Raw genomic sequence first — 13,408 nt, 5'->3', positions numbered from 1 at the left:
GCGTGTGGCTGAAAAGTCGTTTCCCGAGGAAAGCAGGCCACCCCCTTTTCAAAGGGAGAGAGGACAGAACCCTGGGTCAGCGGGCCTCCGCACATCCCGGTTCTGAGCCGCCTGCAGAGGCCAGCGAGCCAGGACCGCTTCCTCCCCGACCCGGGGACACTCGGGACCCCCGACTCCTCCCCGCATCTTCTCCTGGCCAGGCTGCCACCAACGGCTCAGGCCTGTCACGGCCGCCGCCATCTCCAGAAAGCAGCCGGAGAGCTGGCTTCTCTGAGAGGTGGACCATGGGCAGGGAAATGCCCGCCCCTGGCCCGGCCACCTGGCCCCGCAGGCTGAGTCCCAGGCACCCTCCTCCTGTAGCCCCTCGGGAGAGCCAGCTCCCTGGAGGAGGCAGCGCTGGGCTCACCTCCCCCAGCTGCAGGAGTGCCTGGAGCAAGGTGCAACCCCCAGCCTCTCCCTGTGGGCTTTCATTCAGCATTTCAAAGGAGACAGCTGGCCAAGCCGGGTGCATCAAAAGGGGAAGAAGCCCCGGAAGGCCAGCCCAGAAGCAACCCCTTGTCTGGGGACGGGCAGCAGCCACTTCCTAGGTTCTGAGGGCCCCGCTCCACCCTGCCTGAGGGAACAGAGTTGATCCGATTCCTAGGAACACTCCAGGCTTGTAAGGGATCTGTCTGGGAGCCCTGCTTCATCGCTTCTCAAATGTGCTTCGCTTTTGCAGCTGTGGGGTCTGCACCCCACCCCACCCCCAAACTTGCCTCTGTCCTGAACCTTGCAGTGCCAAGCTGGTGCGGGAAGTGGGCTGTGGCGGCAGCCCCTGCCCGCAGGACCCGGAGTCCCTGGCATCCTGGTGAACACCCGCCTGCTGGCGTCACAGCCCTGGGGCTCCTGCTAAGCTCAGTTGTCCTAGAACGCTCTCTGTCGGGTCCAGGGGGAGGTAGGGGTCCGCCCTACTCTCTCCCTCCCTGCCTCCTGGCCACCCTTCCTCCCCCCCTGCCTGCTGAAGCTGACGCTTCAACGCTTTGGCCACCTTACGAGGAGCCCACTCACTGGGAAAAAAAAACCTGATGCTGGGCAAGATTGAGGGCAAGAGGAGAAGGGGGCGACAGAGAATGAGATGCTTGGATGGCATCACCGAGGGACACGAGTTGGAGAAAACTCAGGGAGACAGCGGAGGACAGGGAAGCCTGGCGTGCTGCCGTCCACGGGTCCCGAAGAGTCAGGCATGACTCAGGGACCGAAGACCAGCAGAGGGCTCTTCCCGTGCCCTCCTCCCCTGCCTCCCTCCCTCCGTCCCCTCCTTCTTTCCCAACTTGTCTGAGCCGGGCCAAGTGTGAGCTTTCTCTGCGTACAAGGCAGAAGAGTCTGCAGACCTGAAATGAGAGGAGACACGCAGGACGGGTCTACCTGTGGCCACAGCACAGTCTTGAGCCAGGCCCACGCTGGTCCAGGCTTTGCTGCAGAAGCAGAAGCCTGGGAGGTGATGACACTCACTCCCCTAGGGCCGCCCGCTAGAGGTGGCAGAGCTGGGATTTCCCCCCAGGGGACTCTGAGGCCACCCTCCTCCCCCCCAGCTTCCAGGGCCAGAGGGGGCATCCCCCTTAAAAGTAAAGGCTGAGCGCCACCCCCTGGGGGAAAGGGGGCCATGGAAACCAGGGGGACAGGGCCAGCTGCCCCCAGAATGGGAGGGGGCGGTGAGCACACCCCAAGGAGCGCCCCCACTGCCTGGGCTGCCGCACAGGACCTAGCTGGTTAGAGGGCCCAACAGCATCCCTCCCCACATACGTGCTGTCGCTGCCCCCGAGTTACAGGGTGCGGGCGGGTGAGGGGCTCACTAAGCGCCCAGGCAGGTACCTGGAACGCCACAGTTCACACCGTTTTAATTCAACAGGGTTTGCCTGCACCTCACCGCTTTCCGCTGCAGCTCGGATCCAAATTCAGAGCCAATCTGAGCGCTGCCTCTGGCTCGGCCCAGGCAGTTCCACCAGGTGCCCTGACGCTCCCCTCCCTGGACACGGCCATTAAGCCGGCCAGTAGACTGTGTGGACCCGGGTGTCCCCGGGCACCCTAGTGCCAGGTTCTGGGGTCTCACCCAGGGCTGTGCCCAGCCGTGAGCAACCGTCCACACCTCCCCTTCCCCCCGCCCCTCCACATGCTGCCAGGCTGTGCCAGGGCAGAGGCCAGTCTCGGGCTTGCTTTGGGCAGATGCTAACCCTGGGTGGGCTTCAGTTTCCCTCGTGTTAAGCTGTCCCCTGAACCGGAAGGCCTGTCCCAAATGATTCTGACCTCCAGTTGACCCAAGCCGGGCGCACCCCTTCCACTGTGTTTAAGGCTGTTTTGCTAAGTGGCTCTTGGAGCCTCAGTTTCTGCGTTGGAAAATGGGTGCAGCCATGGTCCTAACTTCTCAGGGCTCTTCTGGGGACCACCCTGCGCCCACACTAACCCGGGAGGCTGCATCAGTGGAGGGGCGAGGCCTGGCTGCCGGGAAGCCCCAGCTGTACCGGCATCTGGTGAGGCTGGGGGGCAGCCAGGGCCTTGTCTTACTGAGAAGACTCTGCAGCAGAGGAATTCCAGAATCTAAGTTTTGACCTGCCCCCGAAGCCTGGCACCCACACGCCCCAGCCACAGGGACCGCTGGCTGCCTCTTCCTAGGCACGATGACCTCAAGTCCGGCCCTCTTCAACTCCAGTTCCGCAAACCCTGCCTCCTCTGGGTGCTGGACGGTCCTGTCTCCCCTCCCCGACCCCAAGCAAGGAGAAGGTGGTTTTCTTGCCACTCAGTCCCAGCCTGAATGCCTCCCAGCCACCCTCCCTAACCTCAGAGGGTACAGCATCCGCTCACTAAATTACTCACTGCCCACCCAGCCCATCCCCGGGCTTCCCCGGCTACTACCACCTACCCCCAGGGGCCTCGAACCCTGCTCGGCACAGAGAAGACACTCAGAAACTACCTGCCGATGGAGGGAGTGGATCCCAGTTCCGCTGGGACCCCACAAAGCCGTCTTCCACTGCGGGACACAGCGGAGGGGGGCGACAGGAGGATACTGTCAGCACAGCCCCTGACCTCCACGCGCACGCAGCCTGTGTCCGCCTCCTCCGTGCGGCCGGCCCCACTGAGCCCCCTGCCTAGCTCTTCCTCCCCAGGGTCTTTGTCCCCCTGCCCTGGGCTCTGCCCTCGCGCATCAGACGGAGCTGTCCCCGCACGGCTCAGCGCAGAGAGCGCGGGCCTGTCTGAGTGAGGTAGCCGGGGAGACTGCGACCTGCAAAGCTACGGGTGTGGGTCTCGGTTCCTCTGGGGTCTGCGGGCGGCTGGGCGAGAAGCCCGGCGAAGCCTCTGCGCCCCGCGGGCGACCTGGGTTATCGCCCGGGAGACTGAGGCTCGGCCGGTGCGCCGGGCCCGCGGTCACCCCGCAGACGCAGGCGCCTTCCGATGGCGCACTCCCTTTCACCGCAACTCCCAGAGCGGGGCTATCGCATGCCCCCGCCCTCCCCTGATTCCCTCCTGCTCGCGGAGGCGGCAAGGGGGCGGCGGGCAGCCCCGGGACTCGCGGAGGCCCGCGCGGGAAGTCAGGCGGAGCAGGCCCTCGCTAGCCTCCCGTGACCTCTCGGGCCTGGGTCCTGCATGGGGCGCCACGGCCTGGGTGCCAAGGGCAGCGGCGGTCCCACAGCACGGCTCCGAGGGCGGGCCCATCCCCTTGCGGGGTATCCGCTCACCTCATCTCTCTAGCCGTCTGGCCCGCCACCTCTGGGCATTTTAAGCCGGACAAAGCGCTTCCCTCTGGGTGGTCGGGTTTCTTGCTGGGTTTCCCTGGGCTTCGGTTTGATCTCTCCAGAGAGGCGCCTCCCACTTCCCCGACTCCACGGGCGTGGGGCTGCAGGCTCCTCAGGGCCGGCGACCCAAGTACTACCCCCCCAACTCCGTAGAAAATGCCTCCCCCCGACTTTGAGCAGAAGGTTAGCCAGGGCCCACCGGCTTCTGATGGGCGCATCCTTCGGGCTGCGGTCACACACGGCGGTGGAGAGCTCCCGGGGCACCCAGCGCCTGTCCTAAGAGCGGCCAAAGCCCCCAGCCCCAGCAGCTGGGAGGAGAGGGCGCGGGACGGAGCGAGCAGTGCCCGCAGCGGGCGCAGGGCGCGAGGGGACTTCCAAGCGGTTAGAAGGAAGCCCCATGAGCTGGGTCTGGCTCCTTGGTTGCCGCCGCCTCTCTGCAGGGGCGCTGGTTTCCCGGCCTCAGCATCCCCGGAAGGTCTCCTGCCCCTGGCGCCTGCCCCCTGCCCCCGACCCCCCAGCACAGGAAAACCGGCTGCCCCCAGCGAGGGCCCCGTGGCCCCAGGCCTGGCCTGCAGCAGCCCAGCGCCAGGAACCGCGACGCTGAGCTTCGGGTTCGGGGGAGGGCTTCCAGAGTAGGGATTCCTGTGGGAGAATGGGGCTCCCCGAGCATCTTGGGCCTTTAAAGCTGGGGGTGCAGGGTCAGAGCCACTGCTGACATGGAACATGAGCACTCTCGCTCTTCCCCACCGCCCTCCACCCCGTGGTCTCTGCCAGGAGCCGCCGTGGGTCTCCACTTTCCCGACGGAGAAACTGGATCCAGTGACCTCTGCAAGGCTGAGTGCGCGGATCGCCGGCCTCCGTTTCCCCCAAGCCCGCAGGCAGTAATGCCCTCTCCAAAAACGAGCCCAGAGCACGTCGCCCATCCGCCACAGCGTGTGGCCCCCGTCAGAACCGGAGCGCCGTGGGCGAACCCGCAAAGGTGCCCCAAAGCCAGGAGGCCGGCCTCCCCACGCCGAAAACCTGCGCGACCCGAGCTCTGGGCGCGGAACCTGCGGAGCCTGGCTGCGCTCGCCCTGCGCGCTGCCCTGTCGGCCCCGAGCCGAACGCGTTCCCAGGGACCCAGGTCTGACCTTGACCTCCCCAAGCCTTGCCTGTGCCCTTGGGTCGCGGCTGTTGACACAGCGTTCAGGATCTCCTGTGTCTCCCTTCGGTTTTAAACTCCCAAAGGAAGCCGCAGCCTCTCACCCCGACCGTCCCCGCAGCCGCTCCGCGGACCCTGAGCCCCTTCCGACCTGGCCCGAATCCTGCGGCCGCCGCCTCCCGCCCCGGGCCCAGGTCGGCCTGGTTCAGGTGACCCAGTTCTTACCACTGCCGGCCCGGCCCTGCGCTCCTGCGGCTCCGCGCTCCCCAGATCGGCGCTCATCACCCCGGGGCCCCGGGGCAGGCGGCAGACCGACCGGGAACTTGGGACGGGAGGTGCTTCCGTCCAGAAGGCTGACCACCCCACCCCCACCAGACCCCGGCGGGGGGCGCCGACCCGCCCCCTCAGACGGGAACTGGGCCTCCCCCGCCAGCGTCGCCCCTCTGCCCGCAGCGTCTGCTTGCTTAACCTTCCCACCGAGCGCTGACCCCGCACCCCGCCGGGCGCTGCCAGCCGGGTCAGGCAGGGGGGGCTTGGGGCCAGGCAGGCCGAGACCCCGCGGTGAGTGACAGACCCTCCGGTCCTCCATCCTGGAAGCGCAGGGATGCCTGCGAGGCCTGGGGGGGACCGAAGCCCCCGCACCTGCCGCAGGAGGGTGGCTGTCCAATTCGACACCTTCCTGGGAACCGAGTATCCCTCTGCTCACTGCCCACGGGGTGCCCAGGGCCCCGCAGCTCGGGCTACACAGTCCTGTGGCCCAGTCAAGGCGAAAACGTGGCCTCTTATTTACAAATTGAGAAGCATAAAGACTTCAAGACAGCGCCAGCCAAGAGCCTTGCTGAGCATCGGGCCCAGCGTGGCTGGACAGGTCCCCACAAACTCGCGCGCCTCTCTCCAGGTCTTTCCCTCTCTTTCTTCAAGAGTTCAGGCCTGGGGCCCTCTGCTCTGGGAAGTAGGGGGACCCAGAAGCAGGGCAGGCGGGTGGGCTGGACGGCAGCTGGGAGACCAGGCCCACAACTGGGCCTGCAAGCTCGTTCTCAGGCCCCTGGCATTGGGCCACGGCCAAGCCACCCCCAAGCCAGAGCAGCTTGGCTGAGCGCAGGCTGGGGAGTTCGGTCTTGAGGAACAATCCGCTACACAGAAGCCGGGGGGCACCGGGCCGGGCTGGGGACCCCAGGTCTGCGGCCACAGCCAGCCCTAGAGCCCTGGGCAACTCGGGGTCCAGCCTGCTTGCTCCGAAGCTCCGGTGACCTCGGCGTGCAGAAGGCTCAGCAAGCAGGGTCTGGCCACCTGGATTTTAGGGTAGATGCGCTCTGGGCCCCAAAGCCCTGGGGGGCCCAAGACCAGTGTTCACCGGGGCTTAAGGTGTGTCCAAAAAAGTGTTATACTGCTATGCTTTTCAAGCGAAAGCTCAGTGATGATATTAATTTTAGGTCCACAGAGTCCATCAGTGAATTAACGGACGTAAGTCTGAGCAACTCCGGGAGACAGTGAAGGACAGGGAGCCTGGCGGGCTGCAGCCCACGGGGTCTCAGAGGGTCGGACACGACTGAGCGACGGAACAGCGGGGCCCACCCGCTCCCCTGCACCTCTGGGCGTGTTTCTCCCACGCTAAGAGTCTTGCTTGCTGGACGGAGGGGAGGGTAAGTGGTCTCCGGGTGTGGAGGGCTGGGAGGGGCCGGGAACATCTGGACCTCACATCCCCAGGGGCAGCCCGTGCTCAAGGGCGTCTTCATTTTCCTGTTTTAGCCTCAAAGGACTGACACATCCTTTCAGGAGACCGGGAAATGGAGGCCCGGAGGAGCTGGGTAACTCGCCCCAAATCATCGGCCTGATACTGGGCTCTGGCCCTCACTCGATGGTCCACACCGGTGGGTGGGCACTGGGTTCCATTCAGGAGGGATGTCCTAGCTCCAGGGACCCAGCCGGGCTGGAGAAGCCGGAGGAACCCAGGGTAGGGTCTGTGGAGACCCCCGGGTAGACGAGGCACGGCCCCCACCCCACCTCGCCCCGATCCCCACGTCTCTCGCACCCAGAGACGCTCCTCTTCTCCGGCCTGGGGGTGGAGCCCCACCTCTTCAGGGAACACCTGGCCCAGGCGTCGGCTCCTCTTGGGCCTTGGTTTCCCTCCCTGTAAAGGAATGGACACTCTGCTGTCACTCAACTTGGGGCAGCCACCAGAGGCTTCCGGAGCACCCCCACCCCCAGGGAAGGGGTGTCTGTGTGGGGTGAACCTAGCACACCCCTCACCCGGCACACGCTGCTCCCCTGATGGGTGCGGACCCGGAAAGGGCCTCCAGGCCCATGGCAGTTCCAGGAAGCATGAGAGCCCCTTGACGGGTGTGTGTCAGGGGCTGACAGAGCCTGGGATCCTGGAGACCCAGCCTGACACTCCATCCTTGCTGCCAGGAGCTTCGGGCGGGGGGGGGGGGGGGGGTGGGTGGAATGCTGGGCTGCAGGGGGTTGATGGGACAGGAGGCTGGGGCCACACACGTGGGCGCCTGGACAAGGACTCTGTGGGGACCCCGGGCCCTCCTCCCCTTGACCTTGCACCTGGTGTGGGTTAGGGACGGAGCGTCCTGGGATTGACTCCCAGGATGAGCTGGCCTTTTCCCACTCCCCAGGGGGAGCTGGAATGGGGTGGGGGTGGAAGGGGGTGGTGGTGGAGGTTTGGGTGATGTGGGAGTGGAGGGTGAGGAGGATGGGGTGAGGATTTCAAAGCCGGGGCCGAGTACTGTCAACAATTTTGGGAGGTAACCGGCTGCCCTCTGCCCGCTGCCCAGGAAACAGGCAGCGAGAGGTTAGGGAGCTTGCTGAGGCCACACAGCAACAGGGAGGGTGGATCTAAATCCCGGACAAGGGCCTGCTGCCTGCCGCCAGCCGTGCGTGTAGCTGTGTGCAGGAACTGTGGGGGTGCGGGCAGAAACCCGCCCGAAGCTGCGAACTGCAAACCCACTTCCTCCAGGCTTTGATCTATCTGCCTTCCAGAGCGCCTGCATTTTGCAAGGCCTGACTCTGCAGGGCAGCAATTTACATGAAAATAAGTCCCGGAAAAACAAATCCCCAGCACCCCAGGTTTTTCAGCCCGTCACAGGCTCTGGTTAAGTTAGGCTCGATAGGACTGACCGGTTTAGAGACAAGCCCTTCAGAGGGCTCAGCTTCGGAAGAAGTCGTCTCAGGCATGCCCCATCCTTCATGAGATCACCTCGGCCCAGGTGAAAGCAGGTGTTACCTGGGAAGGCGGAGGGTTTTCAACGTTTCCCCCCAAGGAGTCTGATTTTTTTATTGTTCTCAAATGAACACTTTTAGGGATAGTTCACCCAGAAATGGCTCTGGAGTTTGGAATCGAGACAGCAGTTTCCAAGGAGCTCAATATTCTATGCAAAAAGCAACACACACGACCCTCCCCCGCCCATACGTGTCTTCCTCCTCGCTTCCTCCGTCCCTCCCTCCCTCCTCCGCTCTGCGCCTCCCTCCTTCTCGCAGTCTTTCCAGGTGCGTAGGATGCACTGAGCATCCGTCTAGTTTCTGCACCAAGAGGAAGTAAGCAGGGTCCCGCCCACGCGGGACTCGTGGCCTTGACATCGTTCGTTCACCTCCGCTGGCCTGTGAGGCAGCTCGTTCGCCAAATTCATCTTAGAAACACAGACGCTGAGGCCCAGGGAGGTGAAGTGACTTGCTAAGGTCGCCCAGCATAGGGTAGGCTCCCTAACCCACGCCGAGCGCGTGCTCCGCGCGGAGGCTGTCCCGCCCCTGCGCTGTCCGTCACGGCCTCCGCCCCGCCCCCTGGCCCGCCCGCAGCCCGAGGGCTGACCCGCGCGGGGCTGGACCGCGGCGCCCGGCCTGGACCACAGCGCCGGGCTCGCACGGCAGTTGGCTGGCTGAGCGAGGAAGGGCCCCCGGAGCCAAAGACAGAGTCTAAGCAGAGGAATGCCATTCCCCTGTGCCGGCATCATCACCCCACCGTGGTTTTAATTAGAGTCTGGCGCTTCCCGCAGCCCTGTCGGAGCTAAAAGCACTTTGGCTTACATCTGTTGATCAAACATGGGAGGAAACCCAGAAAAAAGGAAAAAAGATAACATCCATAATGTTGTCAGAGCACGTTTTTGGCTCTCGATTTGAGATTAGCATAATATTTGTCTAACGCTCACAACAGTAAATTTTTTCCTGTCTGGAAACGTGATAATGATCTTTAGGAGAAAGTATCTTTTGGTGGAGGCGAAGCTGATTCCTGCGTGAAGCTTCGGCATGCTCAGAGCAATTGCGTTTTCATGTGTTTCCTTGGAGGAATCACAGAGCTACATCTGGGTAATGTTTATCATCATTTTTTATGTTTTAAAAATATGTACCCCACCTCCTACTCCCAGAGCTGCTGAGTTACGAGGGTCGTATCAAGCTAGCACCTTGAGGGCTGCTGGCGTCTCTCTCATCGTGAGTCCTTGAAATCCAGCGCTCCATGGCTTAGGTCTTCGCTTTGCCACAGTAATTCCTCAATCACCGAGCCCATTTCACAGCTGGGAAGACCACGCCCGAGGCAGAGTGGCCGGTGGGGCCCAGGAACAGGACCAAGGTCCCTGCTGTGTCTTGACTTTATTTCCCAAACCAGTGTTGAGGATTTCCCATCTCTGCTGGAAGGGAGGATTTCCCATCTCTGCTGGAAGGGAGGATTTCCCATCTCTGCTGGAAGGGGGCCTGGCCCCGCTATTGCTGGTGGGCTGGTCCGGCTAACAGACAGCTGCGGTGAAGGGGCTGACATCCGGCTCTTCTGAGCCTCACCGTTTTCTCTTGGAAATCTTGCCCACTCTCGTTCAGGAAGGAGGGCTGGGGAGGCCAGTCTGACTGTAGCGGACTGTTCTCCTCGTTTGCCCCAGAAGCAGCTGTGGGCTGGGGGGCAGTGGGGGCCCTGTCCCCCCATCACCTCTCTCTCCCCCCACCCACCGTGGTGGGCCTCAGCTCTCACAGCCTCAAACAGACTCATCATCCAAGGGATGAAAAGATGTCTTCAGAGATACTGGTCTCCCGAGCATCCAGCCTGTGAGTCCCTGGGCGGCGCTGGTCCAGGCTCTGCTCAGGTGGACAGAGGTCTCTGACGGAAGCCCCTGAGCCGCCTCTCCCCTGAGATGTTAGGTGGGGGTGGATCGAGTGACCCCTGCAGGACTCAAGGCTGAACCCTCAGAGCTGAGCGTCCTGTCACTTCCCAGTACACCCCAAACTCTGAGCGACCCCCTTGACACCCCGAGTCTCGCCTTGAAGAGCCTTGTTCCACAGGGCTCCTCGGAGAAGGGTCTGGCTGGTGCGGGACGCTGGCTCCCGCTTTCCCCCCAACCCCCGACCCCACAGAGCACCCATGTGATGTCAGCTAAGCAGGTACCTCCCCTCTCCCCGTGCACGGAGAGCCCTTGTCCTGACCTCTGTGGGGCCCACTCAGGGGACCTCATTCAACAGAGGCCTTCATAGAGAGACCAGCCGACCAGGGGTCAGAGAACTGAAAGAGGCAGAAAGAGACCCAAGATACAGCTGCACCCCTGGGGCTGGGGCGACGGGGCAGAGGAGGAGGGGGGTGCAGGCCACGATCCCCCCACCCCAGAGGTGGGGAGACTGCTAGCTGGACTCGGGGGGCAGCAACAGGAGGAGCTTCAGATCAGGGGTGCAGAGCCCAGTGGCAACAAGGAGCATGTCTCCCCTGCAAATCCCACCTCAAAGCTTCCATCACACCATGAGCTCCCCCAGCACGGACCAGCATTCACCAGGCGTGTTCTGCTCCTGAGGTTGTGGTTACAGGTGACCCCAGAGTGAGTGTCTGAAATGACAGAGGTTTCTTCTGTCCCAGCCCTGGAGTCAGACAGCCGGAATGGGGTGTGACAGGAGTGAACCCCCTCCAGCAGCCCTGGGGGGAGGGAGAAGCCTTCCTGCCTCTTCCAGCCCCTGGGGATGCCAGGTGTGCCTGGGCTCGTGGCCACATTGCTCCTGCCTCTGCTTCCATCACATGGCTCCTCCCCATGGGCCTGCATCCAAATCTCCCTTTCTTCTGGTTCTCTTGGAAGGACACCAGCCACCGAAGGTGCGCAGAGGGACCAGTTCACAACTGCTGCTGAACGTGAGATGCAGCTGAGAAGTCACCTCCACTGTGAGGACATCCCTCACTCCGGCTGACATCAGACCCTTCTCTGCACTTCTTAGAGCCCTATATGCACCTCTGTGTTGATATCAGTTTATCCACCCACCCTTCCTTCCATCCTTCTATCCATCCTTCCTTCCTTCCATCCACCTATCCATCTACCCACCCACCCATCCATCCACCCTTCCATTCAATCATGCAGCAGGACTTATTAAGCACCGTCTGCCCAATGCCCAGTTGCTGCTGGCATGAACGGGGAGCCAGTGAGGCAGGTCCCTCGGAACCTGCGGTCAGCAGCAGTGCCGGCCGGATCTCTGGCTGTTGGCTGTAGAGGGGCCCAGAGCGTTCTCCCCTCCCCGCCTCCCAGCCTTCATCACTCAGCTTCTCTGGGCTTTCTGAGAAATGGGTTGATAAGCTAGCCCTCCTGGGTTCTAGTGACCCTCGGGGAGGGGGGGGTAGTGGCTGGTCGCAGGGGCTCAGCAGGTCAGCAGCAGAGGGCCTCTGTTTCCCTGCCAGCCCCTGTGTTCACCTCCCCCGAGCCCCGCCGTCTTTCCCCTACACCGCACCCTGGGCTGGTGCCCGTGTGCTGGAGGGGCTTCCGGGATGCTCCCGCTGGGAGCTGCGGGAGAGAAGGGAGGACCAGGAGGGCTGAGAGTGGCCAGTCCTCTGGGACCTAATGAAAACTCTCAGACGCCTCGACGTTTCTATCTCAACTTCAAAAGGCATCAGGGCTTTAGGCCTCGGCGGCCACTTCGGGGCCCACCACCTCTCCCTTCCCTGGGGCTTCGGGAGAGGGCCTCCCCTCTCGGGGACGGGCGGGCTGGGCCATTCAGAAACGAACGGCCTGGAGCAGCCGCCCCGCTGTCGCTGTCGCAGGGCTTCAGGGATCAGCGGGAGTGATGCCCAGTCACGGAGCCCGAGGGGCCAGGCGGGCCAGCCTCCGGCCAGCACCCCGCCCCACCCAGTGACCCCACGGGGGAGGGGGCGAGCCAGGGGCCGCGGGCAGGCTCTGGGGGCAGGAGGGGAGGGCGGCCCACTGAACTCTGCTCCGGCTTTCTCTCCCAAAGGCCCGGCGGGGCCTGGTGATGGATGGCTAGGTAATCTGTCCTGAACGGAGCGGAGGGGACCCAGTGGGCCGTGAAGACCCCCTTTCCGCAGCCCCTCCTCCCAACCCGCCCCGGAGTTTGCTTTACAAATTAGAGAAGGGCGCCGGGGTCACATCTGAGAAGCCAGCTCGGGGTCAGAGCAGCCCATGGGAGCGGGACGCGGGGTCCTGTCCCTGGTGGGGTGACCTCGGCTGGCTGGGACCCACCCAGCCCCTGCAGAAGGAGGGGAGAGAGTGGGGGCATGGTGGGGAGGCTGGGGGTGCAGACCCGGGCTGGGGGTGGGTCCGAGCCTGGGTCTGGACAAGAGGGGCTGGAGAGCAGGCTGGTCTGACCCCAAGGCCCGGGGCTCCTCCTCCTCGCACTACCTAAAGATGGGAGGCTGTAGACGCTCGAACTCGGATGCAGACTCGCCCTAGATGCGGACATGCCTGCCGTCTCTCCACCGCCCCTGCACGCGCCCCTCTGGCCTCTTTGCCTGGTGGCGTGGCCTCTCACCCGTGGGAGGCGAGCCGTCTCCTTGAATCTGGCCTTGTGACTTGCTTTGGCCCCAGAGGCTGTGACGGTGTGGGGTTCCGGCCCTCGTGGGCCCCGAGACCGCCATGTGCAGGAGCCAGGCCAGCCCCGGGCTGGAGGAGAAGCCAGAAGCGGTCAGCCTGCGCCCGGGAGGCGGCCCCACCGCGCCCGCCACGGTGAGTAGCAGCGAGCACAGCCACACGCGTGCACCAGGGGTAGGGGCAGCAACAGGTGACTCATGATCTTACCTCTGAGTCCTGACGGTCTGAGAGTTTTCATCCCGTGCAGGGGGCTCAAGGAGCCCTTTGGACCGGAAGAGAAATGTCACGGGCGGAATTGTGTCTCCTCCAAATTCATGGTGAAGTCCTAACCCCCAGGATCTCAGAAGTGACCTTATCGGGAAGCAGGGCCAATGCGGACGTGATTAGTTATTAATAGCACGAGGTCCTCCTGGAGCCAAGGGGCCCCGCCCGCCCCACTATGTCTGGTGTGCTGTGTTACTGATCTTTTGTTGCCAAGCCGTGTCTGACTCTTTTGCGATGCCACAGACTGTAGGCCACCAGGCTTCTCTGCCCTTGGAATTCTCCAGGCAAGAATACTGGAGTGGGCTGCCGTTTCCTTCTCCAGGGGATCTTCTTGACCCAGGGGTTGAACCCGCATCTCCTGCATTGGCAGGAGGATTCTTTACCACTAAGCCACCTGGGAAACCCCTGGTATCCTTATAAAAAGGCAAAATGGGGACACAGCGTGATCGCTGTGAGGA

The sequence above is a fragment of the Muntiacus reevesi genome, chromosome 22 (assembly GCF_963930625.1).
Source record: "Muntiacus reevesi chromosome 22, mMunRee1.1, whole genome shotgun sequence".
Taxonomy (NCBI): Eukaryota; Metazoa; Chordata; class Mammalia; order Artiodactyla; family Cervidae; genus Muntiacus; species Muntiacus reevesi.
The sequence above is the reverse complement of the archived record's forward strand: the minus strand, read 5'-3'. Positions refer to the sequence as shown.